The sequence below is a fragment of the Camelus bactrianus genome, chromosome 26, assembly GCF_048773025.1.
Source record: "Camelus bactrianus isolate YW-2024 breed Bactrian camel chromosome 26, ASM4877302v1, whole genome shotgun sequence".
Classification (NCBI taxonomy): Eukaryota; Metazoa; Chordata; class Mammalia; order Artiodactyla; family Camelidae; genus Camelus; species Camelus bactrianus.
The window spans coordinates 31565522-31580004 of record NC_133564.1 but is presented as its reverse complement, the minus strand read 5'-3'; the positions used below and the strand labels follow the sequence as shown (position 1 = coordinate 31580004).

General features: G+C 52.7%; 1 long non-coding RNA gene across 1 annotated transcript; it reads right to left on the bottom strand.

Annotated features, from left to right (window-relative positions):
• Nucleotides 1-7635: 7635 nt before the first annotated feature.
• LOC141575156 (uncharacterized) lies at nt 7636-9236 on the bottom strand. The gene is made up of 3 exons (XR_012502535.1): nt 9055-9236; nt 8795-8884; nt 7636-7917 (listed from the first exon to the last, which is right to left on the bottom strand). It is a non-coding gene; the product is annotated as an uncharacterized LOC141575156 (long non-coding RNA).
• Between the last annotated feature and the right edge of the window lie 5247 nt (nt 9237-14483).

Sequence of the window (14483 nt, the reverse complement as noted above, 5' to 3'; positions counted from 1 at the left end):
ACACCCTGTCAACCTCTTCCCTGGGAGCCAGCCCAGTTGCCCCTAATTCCAGTTGCTAGCAGGTGGCCACCCTAAGCCAGAGGGACCACTGGGCAGCACACCATGGCTGTACACCTGCTCCACGCACACCACTTTCCGATATCCCACTGTGGGGCCAATCCCACCCTCCTGGGCTCTTTCGTCCACCCCTGCACATGCCAAGTTCACCGTGATTCTAATCCCTCTAGATTACTGTGCATATATGGGCCCATCCTTGTGCACTTTGTGATTTTACTTCCTCCTCCCGGCCTCCAAACCTTACAGTGAGGTGCAAATTGTTCTCTCCTTGTTGTGGGTTAAATTGTGTCCCCCCAAAGATATGTCCAAGTCCTAACCCCTGGTACCTGTAAACATGACCTTAATCGTAGATGTAACCAAAAAGATTAGGTCATACTGGATGAAGGCAGGCCCTCCATCCAATGACTGGTGTGTTCACATGAAAAAAAGACAGGGATACTCAGATACAGAGACACAGATGTGGGAAGAAAGGTCATCCAATGATGGAGACAGGCCGGATGATGCAGCTACGAGCCAAGGAATGCCAGCAGTGACCAGAAGCTGCCAAGAGAAGAGAGGATTCTTCCCTGGATCCCGCAGAGGGAGCACAGCCCTGCTGACACCTTGATTTTGAACTTCCAGCCTCCAGAACTATGACAGAATACATTTCTATTGTTTGAAGCTCCCGGTTTGTGGCATTTCATTATAGCAGCCCTCAGAAACTAACATGGGTGTGTTTTCACAGATATAAAAATAAAGGCTCCCAGACACTCAGTAAGTTGCTCAAGGGCAGGCACACAGGTCTTGTTGCAGAAAAACGTGTTACTGCCCAGTGTTTCAGCTCAGTTGTGACAGCAACCTGGATCTGGGCAAGAGACCAAGCAGCACTCAGAGAGTTGGAGAACTCAGGTTTACTATGCCAGGGGGCCCAGGGGAGTTAACATTCTAAGCTCTGGACCCCATCTGTAGGTTTACACAGGCTTTTATAGGCTGCCAGTTTACCTTTGCAACGTCATATGCAAATAAGGTATAACAAAAGTTGACTAATTAGGAACAAGCTTTGTAGAAATGGACCAATCAGGAGGGAGAGAACTAACCAATCAGGAGTGAGCTCCATGCAAATAAAGTACTACAAATGGACCAATCAGGAGTGAAGGAAATAACCAATCAGGAGTGAGCTCAGGGAACCAAGAATTTTTTAGGGGTAAGTTCCACTTTCCTAGAAGTAAGACATTTCAGAGGCAAAAAGTGAGACAGAGCCTCTGGGCCATGGAACCGGATGGTGATGGCAGGAGAGTAGTGGAACGCCCTGCCTGGGGGTCTTGCGGTCTTTTTATGGGGCTTCCCACCTCAGTCTAAGTGGAAGAATTGGAACCGAAGCCCAAGTCTTGGTCCAAAGCCTCAGACCACAGCTGGGGAGCCTGCAGCCTCCCGCTTACACACAGCTGGCCTCCCCGCTCTCCATCTCAGATGCTTTGGGGAACTCAGTTCCCAACAGGGGCACTGCTACAGCATCTTGAAAACCATCTCCGTGGAGGATGCTTCATACAAACAATGTATCATCGCTTTAAAACAAAAGGAGAGTGAAAAATCCCACAACTCGTAAGCAAATGCTCATGCTGGAGGCTTCAGAGAGGCTCTGTGAGGAGCTGAAATCACACAAATGGGAAATGTTCTTTGAGTCCTTGTGCTATACTATAAAAATAACTCGAATTTGGAGAAGACGGACCCTTGTCTCTGCAAGGGCATAACTGATTCAGTGCGTAACATTGAAGGCTATGTTTTTTTCATTCTTTCATGCCCCTTTCTTGATGTCACTGGGATTTAGTTCAATATCACAGAAATTAGGGCCCCGTTTGATTTCGGAGGGTGAGGTTGAAGCTGATCTGGACTGGTGCCCAGGTTCTCTTAAAGCTCTGGGATCCCTGGGGTCTGGGACCCCTTAGGTCTTGGAAGGGCTCGTCCAGCAAGAGCCAAGATGCTGGCCTGACTTGATCACAGGAAGGACAGATCTTCCCTTCCTGGCTGAGCAAGCAGCTGTCACGTGCCAGGTGGCCACGGAACAGCAGCTGCAGGATCTAAGTCATTTCCTCAGCGCGAAGGGAGGCAGCCAAGCTCCAGGCTGGCAAAGATTAGACAGGTCCAGGGGTGCGGGCAACCCCGCAACTTGCAACGGGGAGGGAGTCTTCGAGAAGAGAAGATGGAGCCAGGCCGTGAGGGAGGGCAGAGATTGGGGAAGAGAGAGAAGAAAGAAGGGAGGGAAGCCCCCATGAGGTGACCGGGGCTGGGGAGGTGGAAAGAACTGGGGGCTGGGACAGAGTCACAGGAGGGACAAATAGCAAGAGGCTGGCTGACCTGGAGAATCTAATGGAGGGAGGACCAGCTACCTTCTCCTGCCTGCTGCTCAGTGGGGAGCCTCAGGCGGCTTTCGGGAGGGAGATGGTGAAGGAGTCAGGGAGGTGGAACGGATCTGTAAACACGGCCACGCACAGCCCTCACAGAGGGTCTGGCAGAGATGCTGCTGGATGCATCTGGCTCTCCTGTTGTTTTTCTTGCGCTGATTGCACGATGATTTATTTCCTTGCCTGGCTTTGTTTTGCTATGTGAAGGTTCTTAAGTACTCCGGTTACTAGAGATACAGGGAGCAGCCCTTGCAGGGAGGTGGGCTTGTGGCAGCCTCAGTGCTCAGCCATCCCGGTTAGGGGAGAGGGTAGTTGTGTGTGTGTGCGTGTGTGTTTGGGAAGGCTGGTCCTAAGCAGACACACTCACTAATGCCGTGCCTGCGTCTTCTGTGTCTGCAGGGCCACCTGAAGCACTGAGATTATTAGCCAGCCGGAGCCCCCGTGGCAGAGGAGGAGGAGAGGTGTCCTAACTCTCTGTTAACGGTGACATGGCCAGGACCCACCCCTGCAGCTGGCAGGCGGGCTGTCCCTCCTGGGGACTCAAGCTTGCCCTCAGTGCTTTTTGCCTGGATTGACTGGAGCCAAGTGAAAAACACAAATCTTGCAAATCAGGCTCTGAGAAAAAGCCAGGACGGGCCCGGCAGATGCTGTTCTGTGATCACTGCTGTCAGTGTCCTTGTCACTCCAGGGGTTGCTCCTATCACTCTGGGCTTGCCCTGCCCCCCCCCACCCACAATGCCCCCTTTTCTCTTAGTCTTTATTTTCCCTTGCGGTACCCCTGGGAGGAGCTGGGTAGGAGCCTCCCAGGGCACCTCATGGCACCACAGGCGAGGAGTTGGACGGTGAACGCAAGGGCATGTGGATCGGAGCCCCAGCTCCGGCTTTGCCTGTCCCTGTGTGACCTTCATCTCTCTCAGCCTCACTTTCCCCTTCTGGTAAGAACACCCAGGTCATGGAGAATGTTTTGAAGCTTAAATAACACACTTGAACTCAGTGGGGGCAGTTCAGTCTCCATGCTGGTTCTCCTGGGGCTTTTCTTGGAGGATGAGGCCCTGGGATGGTATAGACCCCAGGGGTTGCCCAGTGTCTCAGTGCATGAATATCTGAGCCACACCTGATTTTGGGGGCAAAGAGAACCAGTTCCTTTGCTCTGAATGCCTGCCGATCAGTGCTCCGCCTACCAAGGGTAATTTCATCTTAAGTATGAGGTAGCTGCCCCTCCTGGCTTTTTCTGAGGGTCCTCGGAGCCTGGTTTGCAAAGGATCAGGCCCCTCCTAGCATCCTTATGAGCTGAGCCTTCAGTGCTCAAGAGATGATGGAAGAAAGAGGTCTCCCCACCCACGGAAAGTGTTTATACTTTCCTTGCCATTTTATATTCCGCCCTCCCAGTCATCCTAAATGTTTCTCTAACGATGCTCAAAGACCTTTTAAGCTTCCTTGGTTTAATGTTTGCTAAACACCCTGTCACTTCCATTTCTACTGATCATTTCCTGCCCGCTGCAGGACTGCCCCGGCTTACGCACCGTCTGGAAACTCTTAATGGCGTGACTAACGGCTGGGTCCCCGCAAGTGCGTGGGCAGCCCGTGAGGTCAGGATCCTCAGCAAAGCAAACGAAGAGGGACCAGGGTACAGCAAACGAAGAGGGACGGGGGAGCGGGGAAGTCATTCAGAATTCAGGCGTTTCTAAGATTAGGGGTGGGGGTGGGAGGGTTTTCAACTAGATTGTGTCAGTGGTCAGCATCCCAAGCAACAGCAATCTGGTTCAGCCCAGAGAGCCCCTGGGCCTTTGATTTGGCCCAAAGCCTGGCCCGGAGTTTCTCCATCATGAGGAAGGAGGAAGGGCGTGACCAGATGCCAAGTGGTGGTTCGACGTGTTTCCTGGCACCTGGGCTAGAGGGCTGAGGAGAGAAGCTGGCTCTCAAACTCCAAGCTTAGCTCAGCTCCTAGGTCTCCTTTTTCTTCCTAGTCCTAGTGGCCGTAGATGGACAGCTCTAAAAAGATGGACTTCTGACCACATGGCAACAGGAAGTTGGATGGTATGGCCACGTGTGGTTGTGCAGGTTCCGCACTGAGCAATTCCACACTGCTGTCTAGGTAAATGGCACTCTCTATAGAGTTGTGCAGTGACACAGATTAACTATCAACCCAGAAGCCAGCTGAGCACTTCTGTGTCCAAGAACTGGGGTGAGACTGAAGGCGATGTGTCCAAAGCCAGGGTGAGTGATTTTGAATAGGACCCTCCTCCCCATGGCAGCCCCACCCCCATCCCACCCCAGCACAGGGAGACCCTACTGGGAAGAATTAGCAACATTCAGTTGAGGCCCCCAATTCTGCCCTTCCCCAAGCTAAGTTCCTTGCCCTCTGGCCCAGGGTAGAGCCATCCACTGGGACAGTGAGAGGCTGTCTTTCCTGGAGGCACAGTCAGATCCCTAACAATGACCAGCAAATAATGAGAGGTAAGAGAGGCCACGAGCCCTCCCGTTGCCCCTCCTTGTTAATGATTGGCGGCTTCCAAATGCTGGGGAGATCCTGGCATTTCACAGGCTCTGCAAAGGCCTTTCCTGACCACTGGGTTGGGGGTGGGGAACCCAGGGAGGAAGGATCAGGGAAGCCAGGGAAGGAGCTCAGCCTGTCAGGGACTGCGGCCACACTGCCCTCCCTCTCCAGGGTGTCAGTATGGGTGGTACGTCTGTAAATTGCCACTTGGGCCGTATTCTCCCTAGAAAATGAGTATTTGAGATGATGTACAAGGTAGCTGCGTGCGGGCAGCGTGGTTTTCAGAGCAGGGTCTCCATCCCAATCAGCTGTGCTTCCAAGACCCTTACCCGCCAGCCTGAACCTTTGGAAAGCTTGCATCCCCTCCTGGCCGGGCTGGGGCTCCTCTGGGAATGGCTCACCCCCTAGGTTTCTTTCTGCTTGGTGTCTCCCTGTCCAGCTCCTATTCCCAGCCTGAGAGCAAACTGATGGTGGACGGGGAGCAGCGGGCACATCCTGCTTCATTTAGCCCATCAGCACGCATGACCATCTGCTCCTAATTACAGCTCAGAGGCTGAGCGATGGATTGACAGGGCGGACTTCCGAGGCTGATAGGAAAACCTCCTTGATCTGTAACTTCCCCAGAAAACCATCACTCATCTCCTCATCAGCCCAGGGGAGCTCCTGGGTTCCCGTGGATCTCAGATGTTGACTGGCATCCGGTGGATTCAGGACTTGCAAACCAGGAACAGGAAAACTGTCTCCATCCTGCAGTTCTCAGTTCTGACTCATTCCAATATCCATGAGGATTTGGTGTCCGAAACCACGGGAGAGCAGGGCAGCAGAGCCAATCCCATGGTTTCCTGTGAGTTTGGCATGCCACAGGGACCCTGGTGAAGCCAGGATGAAGTCCCATTTCAGAGCAAAGAAAGACACTCTCAGATGCGGGAGCTTAACAGCGCTGCCTGTCGGGCTGAGAGTGACTGAGATTCTAGGGCTGTGGAAGGTTCTAGAGTGAGAGCCTTTTCTGGTCTCCTTGGGTTAGGAGGCCTCTTGTCGGTTCTATTCCCTGGAAAATGGTACTTGATTTCTCCCTGGGTGACCTTAAACCAAGACACAATTTCTTAAATCACTAAGAGTGAGGGGGCATTAGTTTTTCTCTTTCTCTTCTGCTTGAGAGCCCCGAGTCACTGCTGCTCATGACAAAGAGTCAGGGACTTTCAGAGTTGGGACAAGTCTCAGGTCACATCATGTATCTTCCTTGGACCTGGACCTGGAGAAACTGAGGTCCAGGAGGTGAAGGGATGCAGTCAAGGGCACGTAGCTCATGGGTGAGGAGTTGGACTTTGGAACCTGATCTCCTAACTTCCAGCCCAGTGATTTTCCACCCCATCAAACTGCCTTCCATTTTCTGAACGTTAAATCTCAATCATGCTGGGAAAGAGGTGGGGATTCCACCTTCTGGGCCCTTAAATCCAGCATCAGTGCATGGATGTGAACACAGCGCTGATTCTGATGGCAGGTGACGCAGAAAGCAGAAATTCTGGGAACGATGCCTGGCCCCAGCCCTGACCCATTCAGTCAGAATGTCCCACAGTAAGGCCTGGCTCTACAGGCAACTCTGAGGTCCAGCCAGCCTCGACACCCGGGGTCCTGTTAACACTTTCCAAGATGGGTGGGGTGTGCCTAACCCCCACGAGGTCCTGGTTCTATCCCCAGTACCTTCATTAAAAATAAATAAATAAATAAATTTTAAAAACTAAAAAACACTTTCCAAGGGACCACGAGGACTGCAGGGCTGATCTGGTGGAGGTGCGGGGCACCTGGTGGCTTTTGTAGGGTGGCTTGAGGGGGAAAACTGCTGCTTTTCCATTCTTTGGAGGGAGGATGGTGGATGCCAGAAAAAGAGTGGGTGGGAGTGGGTGGCAGTTCTTTGGGGACAGAAGGTGAGTCCCTGGTGCCCAGTCCTGGCACCACGTGGGGCGCACCATCAACCCCTGTGACTGTCACTGAAGGGACGGATGCTGTCACTGGAAGCTGGCCCAGGGCAACCGGGAAAGGTCTGCAGCCACTGTGTGGACGCTGCCCACTTTGCTCACCGACCGAGCTGCACTCCACGGCACTAGCGAAGCCTCTGCCACACAGTCGGGGTCCTGGGGCCACTCACATATGAGTGAGAGTCCCATATCTGACCGCAAGTCCCTTCCCCCGGAGGGAAAGGCCTGCCAGAGCCGGGCCCACAGGAGGTTGGAGGACTGGCTCCCAAGGTGTTGGGCTCTGAGTCACAGGAGCAAACCCAGGTCTTAGCTGTTCCTCAGTTGGCTTCATCAGGAAGACAACCATGGAGACCTAACGTGTAGTGTGTGTGTGTGTGTGTGTGTGTGTGTGTGTCTGTGTGTGTGCATGGTGTGTGTGTGGGATGTGTTAGTGGTATGAGTGTGTATGAACATGTGTGATGTGTGTGTGTGGACTGTGGTGTCTGTGTGTGTGTTGGGGGGAGTGTATGTGTGTAAGTGTGTGCATGTGAATGTGTGTGTGTGTTTGGCCAAGCACCTTCTCGGGCAGCCCTGGAGCTCTCACTCACTTTTGCTGATCTGTATTTCCAGAACAATGACCTCAGCATTGGAAACGAACTGCTCTGTAGAACAAAGAATTTCACTGAGGCCCCAGATCCATCCATCCATCCATCCATCCATCCACCTACCTGAGGTTTGTCTCTGATACTTGCCCGGGGCAGAGAGAACGGGAAAGTGAAGTTCTCAAACAGACGGCTCACTAAAATGGAAGGGATTCCGCAGCAGAGAATGCAGGTCCCCAGCAGAATTTCTGAGCGTTTACAAAGACTAAGTTCAGAAGCGCTGAAGAACTTTTAGAAACCTGGAAGCCTTGTGGCCTCAGTGGGAGGTGTGCAGACGTGGGAGGTGTGCAGACGTGCACCCGGGGTTTCTAGAAGTGAAAGCCAGCCTCCAGGCTCTCCTGCCTTGAAGTCCAGCCTCTGGAGACCTGGAGGAAAAAAAAATCACTCTTCCGTTAAAGAATTGTAAAGAATTCTGCTTTCTAAAATGTGGGATTTTTACCGTCTGAACCAACTACCCTTAGGGGACTGATTAGAACATTTTTTTTTTCCTGAAAGTCCCCCCACCCCAAGCCTGGGAGTCCTGTCCCGGCCCCTCAGGGATCCTTGCCAATCCCACCTCCGGTCCCAGGGCTCCCCAGCCTGTGGGTGCCCATGCCTGGCCTCCTCCCCGGTCAGACCTGCGGACACGGGGCACCTCTCCCTTGGGTTTGGGAGCTGCCTGGCCGAGCCCTGCTCACGTCGCGGCCACGATCAAGTCATCTCTGCCGTTTGTGGAATCCCTTTCTCGTTTACCAAGTGCTTATCCTGCACCACCTCATCAGCTCCTCACGCAAGCCCCGAGCACCCAGGCACGTGTCAATTACACAGTCAACAAACGGAGAGCTGGTGGCCCGCGTGCGCGCCTGCGTGTACGTGCGCGGGGCGGGGTAGGGCACGCACGGCCGAGGGGGGCTCTTGCCTTTGAGAGCTGGACCGCAAGCTCTCTGAGAGCAGGCCCCTGAGAGGTTTTGCCTTCAAGCGTCTTCCCAGCTCCCAGCAGAGTTCCTGGCCCACAGCGCGCGCTCAGGGAAGGAATGAAGGAAGGAGGCTGCGAGGTAAGCATCTCTGCTCTCCCTGCACAGGATGAGGGGCAGGGAGGGGACTGACGAGCAGGCTGGTCTTCTCGGCCCTGGTGGGTCACCCAGCGAGGGCGCGGTGACTGCGGGCCTCCTAACCTCCAAGCCCCACTCCTTCCTCTCTCTCTGCCTCCTGTTGGCAGCCTTGGCAAGACAGGGGTAGGGGCTTAACAGGTAAAAACTGCACCTGGCAGGTGGACGTGGTGTCAGGTGGACAGCCGTGGCGCCTGTTCTGGAGATCGTCAGACCCCATGAGTGCTGCCTGGGTCCTGGGGTTCTGGGCCAGAGCACAGGAATTAGAAAAAAAAAAAAAAAAAAAGAAAGAAAGAAACAAGTAAGCTACAAGGATCTACTGTACATAACAGGGGATATAACCATTATTTTGTAATCACTTTAAATGAAGTTACTATTACCCCAAAAGGGGAAGGGAAAAGACCCCAGGCATACCTGAAGAATTCAGACGGGGGAAGGAGCGTTGTGTAGCGCAAGATTTTAAAGGTTTTATGAGCAAAGGGAAAGTGCACCTCCAAGAGCAGGAGGCTGGCTGATCCAAGGGCGGAAAGGCAGGGGTCTTTGCCCCTGCTCTTATACCCTCACTTAGAGGTGGTCTTTTGATTGATTGGCGTCTCTTGCCCCTGCAGTGCTGAGTCATGTTTGGCCCCTTTGCGCATGTCCTTACCCATGATGCACACAGAAAAACCCGTGGGAGGGCCTAAACCGCGATGCTAATTATATTACAAGGAGCTTTGGGTCATGTCCAGTTAGGTTTGTAGCTACTGCAGTTACTTCTATCCGGTTCTAACTGGTTTCTTGCTGGCACTCATTTAGAGGAAGTAAAGCCCCTTCATGCTGGAGGTGGGCGTAATGCCACCTTCCAGACCATCCTCCCACTCTACTCCACCTGTCTGCCCGGTGCCCCCACTTATCTAGCTACCTAACTGCATCATCTATAAAAATGTTAAATCACGAGGTTGTATACCTGAAACTAACATGATATTGTAAATTAACTGTGCTTCAATGCAAAAATGTTCAAAAGAAGGAAGGGCCTCCGGCAGTGTGGTTGCAGGAAGGTGCACCCCTCTCCCCGTGCAGCTTCAGGGAGGTGGGCTTGAGAGCCGTGTGTATCGGGGGAGCAATCGCACTGTGCACCCAGGAGGCTCCCGGGAGGGACTCTGAGACTCTTCCCAAAACAGCAGGCTCTGGGCAGGCCCGGAGCTGCCTGGCCTTGGCTTTCTGCTCAGGAAGCAGTGTCAGTCGGATGGGGGAAGGGACTGGGCATCCCATCCTTACAGGTCCTCCGGCTCCGGGGACACTGGCTGGGGGAGAGCAGGAAAGTGTGCCTTGGAAGGTGGGGGTATTCGAGGGATGGTCAGTGGACCCTGCTCAGAGCTTCTCCCGCCAGCGTCATCGGGGAGGCTCCTGGTCCAGCAGGCGGCTGCCGGGTGGCTGGGCACAGCAGTGGTCTGTGAGTCTGTCCCGAGGGCAGAGAAGTGATGACTAAGAGATATGCGAACCTGCAGCTGGGTAGCAGCCTGGCCCAGGCCAGTTTTTGCTGACACCTCACGTGCTCCCAGCTCGGGCTGTGCAGCCCCTTGAAGGAGGACAGTCGGGGATCTGTGCACTTAGAAGGGCCACCATCTAGCTGAGGATGGATCAGCAGGCGCCTACCCCTTCCTGCTTCCGCGGTTGGAGGTGAAGCGGAGGAAAGAGCCATCCTATGGCATTTCCATGCTGGGCAGAGGATACGCGGGGCATCGTCTACAGACCAGGGTAAAAGCCTCACCATCTCTCCTGAGCTGTTAGATGCAAAGCAAGTTTCTGGATTGTTCTGAGCTGCAGCTTCCCCCCACATCCTGAATACAGTCGTACCTAGACTTGGCTCCACATCACGGGGTCATGCACATACGAATAACTGGACACACGAGAGTGTTGTGTGACCCCAAAGGGATCTGTGCTTCTCCCCCAGGGCAGGGGGCAGGCAGTGTGCTGGCTGGGATGCTGACTGCTCTGGGCATGGCCAAGTTCAGGGCCATCTCAAGCCCCTCTGTCCACCAACATGTTATGTGTGGCTCGCTCGTCTTTGACTCTCCCAGGACCCTGAGATCCACTGCCCCATCCTGGCATCGGACATCCCGCAGGACACTGAATACTGCAGTGATTCAGCTTCCCCTTCGCACCCCTGAGGAAGTCCATAATTCCGTTTGCTATAGACAATTTGAATGAGGCACTGTGTGAGAAAGTTCTGGAAACTGCATCCGCGTAAGTTTTTCTCCTTGCAAAGCCAGTGAGTGTGGGCAGTGTGACAGCTTCTGCGAGCCACCCTCCAGACCATATGGGGCCTCTCTGCCTCCCCCTCCCTGTCCCTTTGCCCTGGGTGAGTCCGGAGCCACAGCATGGTGACCTCACTGTTTTATAACTCAGAGTTGGGGCATCACTGTCCCCACCACGTTCCCAAGTCTTTCCATCTTGTAATGCAGCCCCCCGTGAATGTACACTGAAGGACCCCGCACTCAGCCAGGTGCAAGCGGGCAGACCCCCCAAAAAAGGCTAGGATGACAGACGTTTCCCTGAGAAAATACACCAGACCGGGAGGTTGCCCTTCTCCTAGTACCTCCCATCACCCGAGAGAACTGGCTTCCAGGGAACTGTTTCCTGCAGTTCACTGACCTTCCTCCTCAAGGTCCCTAGGAAGTTGGCCAACTTGATGCAAAGGGAAAAACTCTCAAAAAGGAAAAACAAAACAAAGAAAAAAACAAAAAATAGGAAAAAAAACCTCTGTATGAGAAAGTCAGGGTTGTAGGTTAAGGATCTGTTTCTTAGAAACGGTGTGCACTTCTTGCAGGAAATTTTAGATGATGGGATGTGTCGTCCTACAAAACCAGATGCTGGCAGCTGTGTGCCGGGGTGCAGATGGAAGGTACTGGGTGTGAGGTAATTAACCACACAGAGCACTTGCACTGGAACGGGGCTCGCAGAATTACCCAACCATGGTCAAGTGGAATGAGGGAGGGTATTGGATTTTGCAGTGATTATTGTACCTTTCTTTCCCTTTTGCCTCCCCGAGGATGAGATCTTTCTAGTTCGGTGCTAATACAGGAGCCACCAGCCGGGTGTGGCTGCTGAAATTACTTGAAATGACATAAATTACAAAGTCAGATCCTCGGGCCCCCCAGGCACACGGCAAGTGCCCAGTAGCCACATCTGGCTGGTGGCTGCTGTATTGAACAGCCCAGATGTGAAGCATTTCCATCCTTGCGAAAGTCCTGTTGGACCGCCCGGCTCTAAACATTCTTCTGTCCGGGGGTGGGAGGCCCCAGAGGAAATGAGAAAAGTGGGTTAAGAAATGCAAAAAGGAAAAACAAGGGAAGATTCAGCCGCTGACATTTAGAAGCTGATCCTTTGATGATAAAAGAGCTATGCAAATCAGATGACGGTCCTGAAAAACAAATTTCCACATCTCTTTACCGCCCCCTTGAACATTTCAGCCACAGAGCCTGGACCACTCAGCTCAGAGCTTTCCCCAGGCTGGGCTGGAGTTGGGGGAAGAGGTGAGACGTGGGGGAAGAAAACACCAGCCGGAGTATGTGTTGTCTGAAGGGCACGTGTGTTCTGCCTGGAAGACTGAAGGCGGGAGGAGAAGACAAGGAGGGAGGTCTGGGCGCAGCTGGACTCAAGTCTGCTCAGCTGTCTTTTCCAGGCGCGTGCTGGGAAAAGCGGGTGGAGGGCCACGTGGAAAGCACAGTTTGCCGCGTGTCAGCCTGGTGCCCAGCCACGTGAAGGTCATCTGTGGCACAAGGTGGCCTCAGGAGGTCCTGCAGACTTGCCTCCTCAAGCTGTGTGGTCACCATATGGCGTGGACATGGTGTTGGTAGCCAAGGGAGCCCATTGTGGTGTCCACCATGGCAGGTGGAGGTGGCCCACTGCCAAGAATGGACTTGGACTTGCAGGGCACTGAACTAGATGGTGGATGGGCAGAGGTGCTTCGTGGCAGCCAAGGTGAGATCAAGGCAGTCTGAGGTGGACACTTGATTCTGAGCAAGGTGGGTCTGACCAGCCGGGATGAGATCTGCACTGAGACTTCTCTCCAGGACAGCCTCCAGACCCTGGAGGAGGCTGAGGATCCAAACCAAGACTTCTGACCCATTCTTGCAGACACAAGGTGAGCTAGCCCCTTCCTCTCGTGCACCCAGAGACCCTCTTGTGGATTGAAGCAGGAGGAGAGAAGTTTTATTGTTACCGAGTCCAAACTCGCTCTGCTTACTGCATGACAGGCCAGTAAATCAGGAGGTGAGGAACAGGGGCAAGGAATAATAACTTTATTTAGAAGGCCAGCAGACCAAGAAGATGAGGGACTCATGTCCTGGAGAATCATCTTCCTCAAGTCAGAATTCAGGCTCCTTTTATACTAGAAAGGGGAGTGTGTGTGATCGGTTTTTGCAAACATCTTGGTGTTGGAATCCTTTGTTCTTGCAGCTGTCCACGTAGGTCAGGTCATGATGTTCCTAAACCTCCAACATGTTATTCTCTGTTCTGCAACTTTCTAATCTCTGTATGAATGGAAAGTGTTACACCCTTAAAGGTCAGAGCCTTGAGAGTCGGCTCTCCTGTCTATTTCAGGCTCTAGGCGACATTCTTTTACAAAAGGTGCAGAACCAGCATGACTGAGCCCAGGAAACAGAGCACAGGGTTAGAGCCAAAGGAACAGATCTAATATGGAGTCAGATTTGTTCTTCCTTTTTTCACTGTCTTAGTAACTGAGAATTTTTACCCAAATGAGTCTGTGTATTTCTTTTAACAGCTGTTTGCATGATTGGATCAGAGTCAGTTTAAACTGGATTTGGTTGTTATTTTCTTGTTAACCAGGGGGTGGAGACTCTGGAAGGGCAAGATCGGATTAGCTATTGACAGACCAGAAGCATTACATTTTCTCTGTCAATCTGGGTTGTGGGGGTAGGTGAACCCAGAGACCCTAATAGTTAAGCAAAGACTGAATTAAGACCAAGGATCAACACCCCACAGAAGACCAGCCAGAGTGGGAGAGGGCAACGTGAGACAAAGAGGAAGGGACCCGACAAGGTGATCAGGAGACTTCAGCCTTACTGTTTCAGAAGGATCCCCACTGTCCTAGGGAGGAGAAAATGGGACCTGCTGGCAGAACCTACTGGATAACCATGCCCTTTGTGACCATGTCTGTTGAGATACTATAAGTGACACAAAACCCAACTGAACTTAGCTAAAAATGGAGTTTACTGCTTCATGTATAAGCCAGTATCTTCTGTCCCAGCTTCAGCTAGGGCTCGATGCAGGGCTCACATGGTGCCACCAAATCTCAGTCCAGACTCTTCTCTCAGCTCTGCTGCATCTCATCTTGACTTAGTTGCCAAGTAACTTCATGGTGGCAACATGGCTGCCAGAAGCTGCATACACCCTTCCTCGCAAAGTCCCGCAGACTGTCTCACTGGTTTTCATCGGCCCTGATTGGGTCTACCACCCAGCTTTCATCCAGTTGCTGTGGTCAGAAAAAATTCAGTGCTCTGATTGGCCAGGCTCAGATTACCTGTACATCTGGAGGCAGGGGTGGAGTTAAGTCCATCTGGGACACCTGGACAGATGGGGGAGAGAGTAAGGACACTGAGCAGTCCAAAAATCTGTTGGGTAAACTGTATTTAGTATTTCTTCCATGGGGCAGTGGATGGAATCATTCTCAAAAAATGATTTCGTTGTCATCAGAAGAACTTGGGCTTAGATATTGGTAGATAGATTGTTGGCAGGTGTCCACCTGAACCGACTGGACTTGTTCCAGGATCAGGGTGAAGATTCCGATGCTCAGAAGGAAGGCGTGCTCTCCTTAGAAATGTGTCAGAGCACACAGTGTG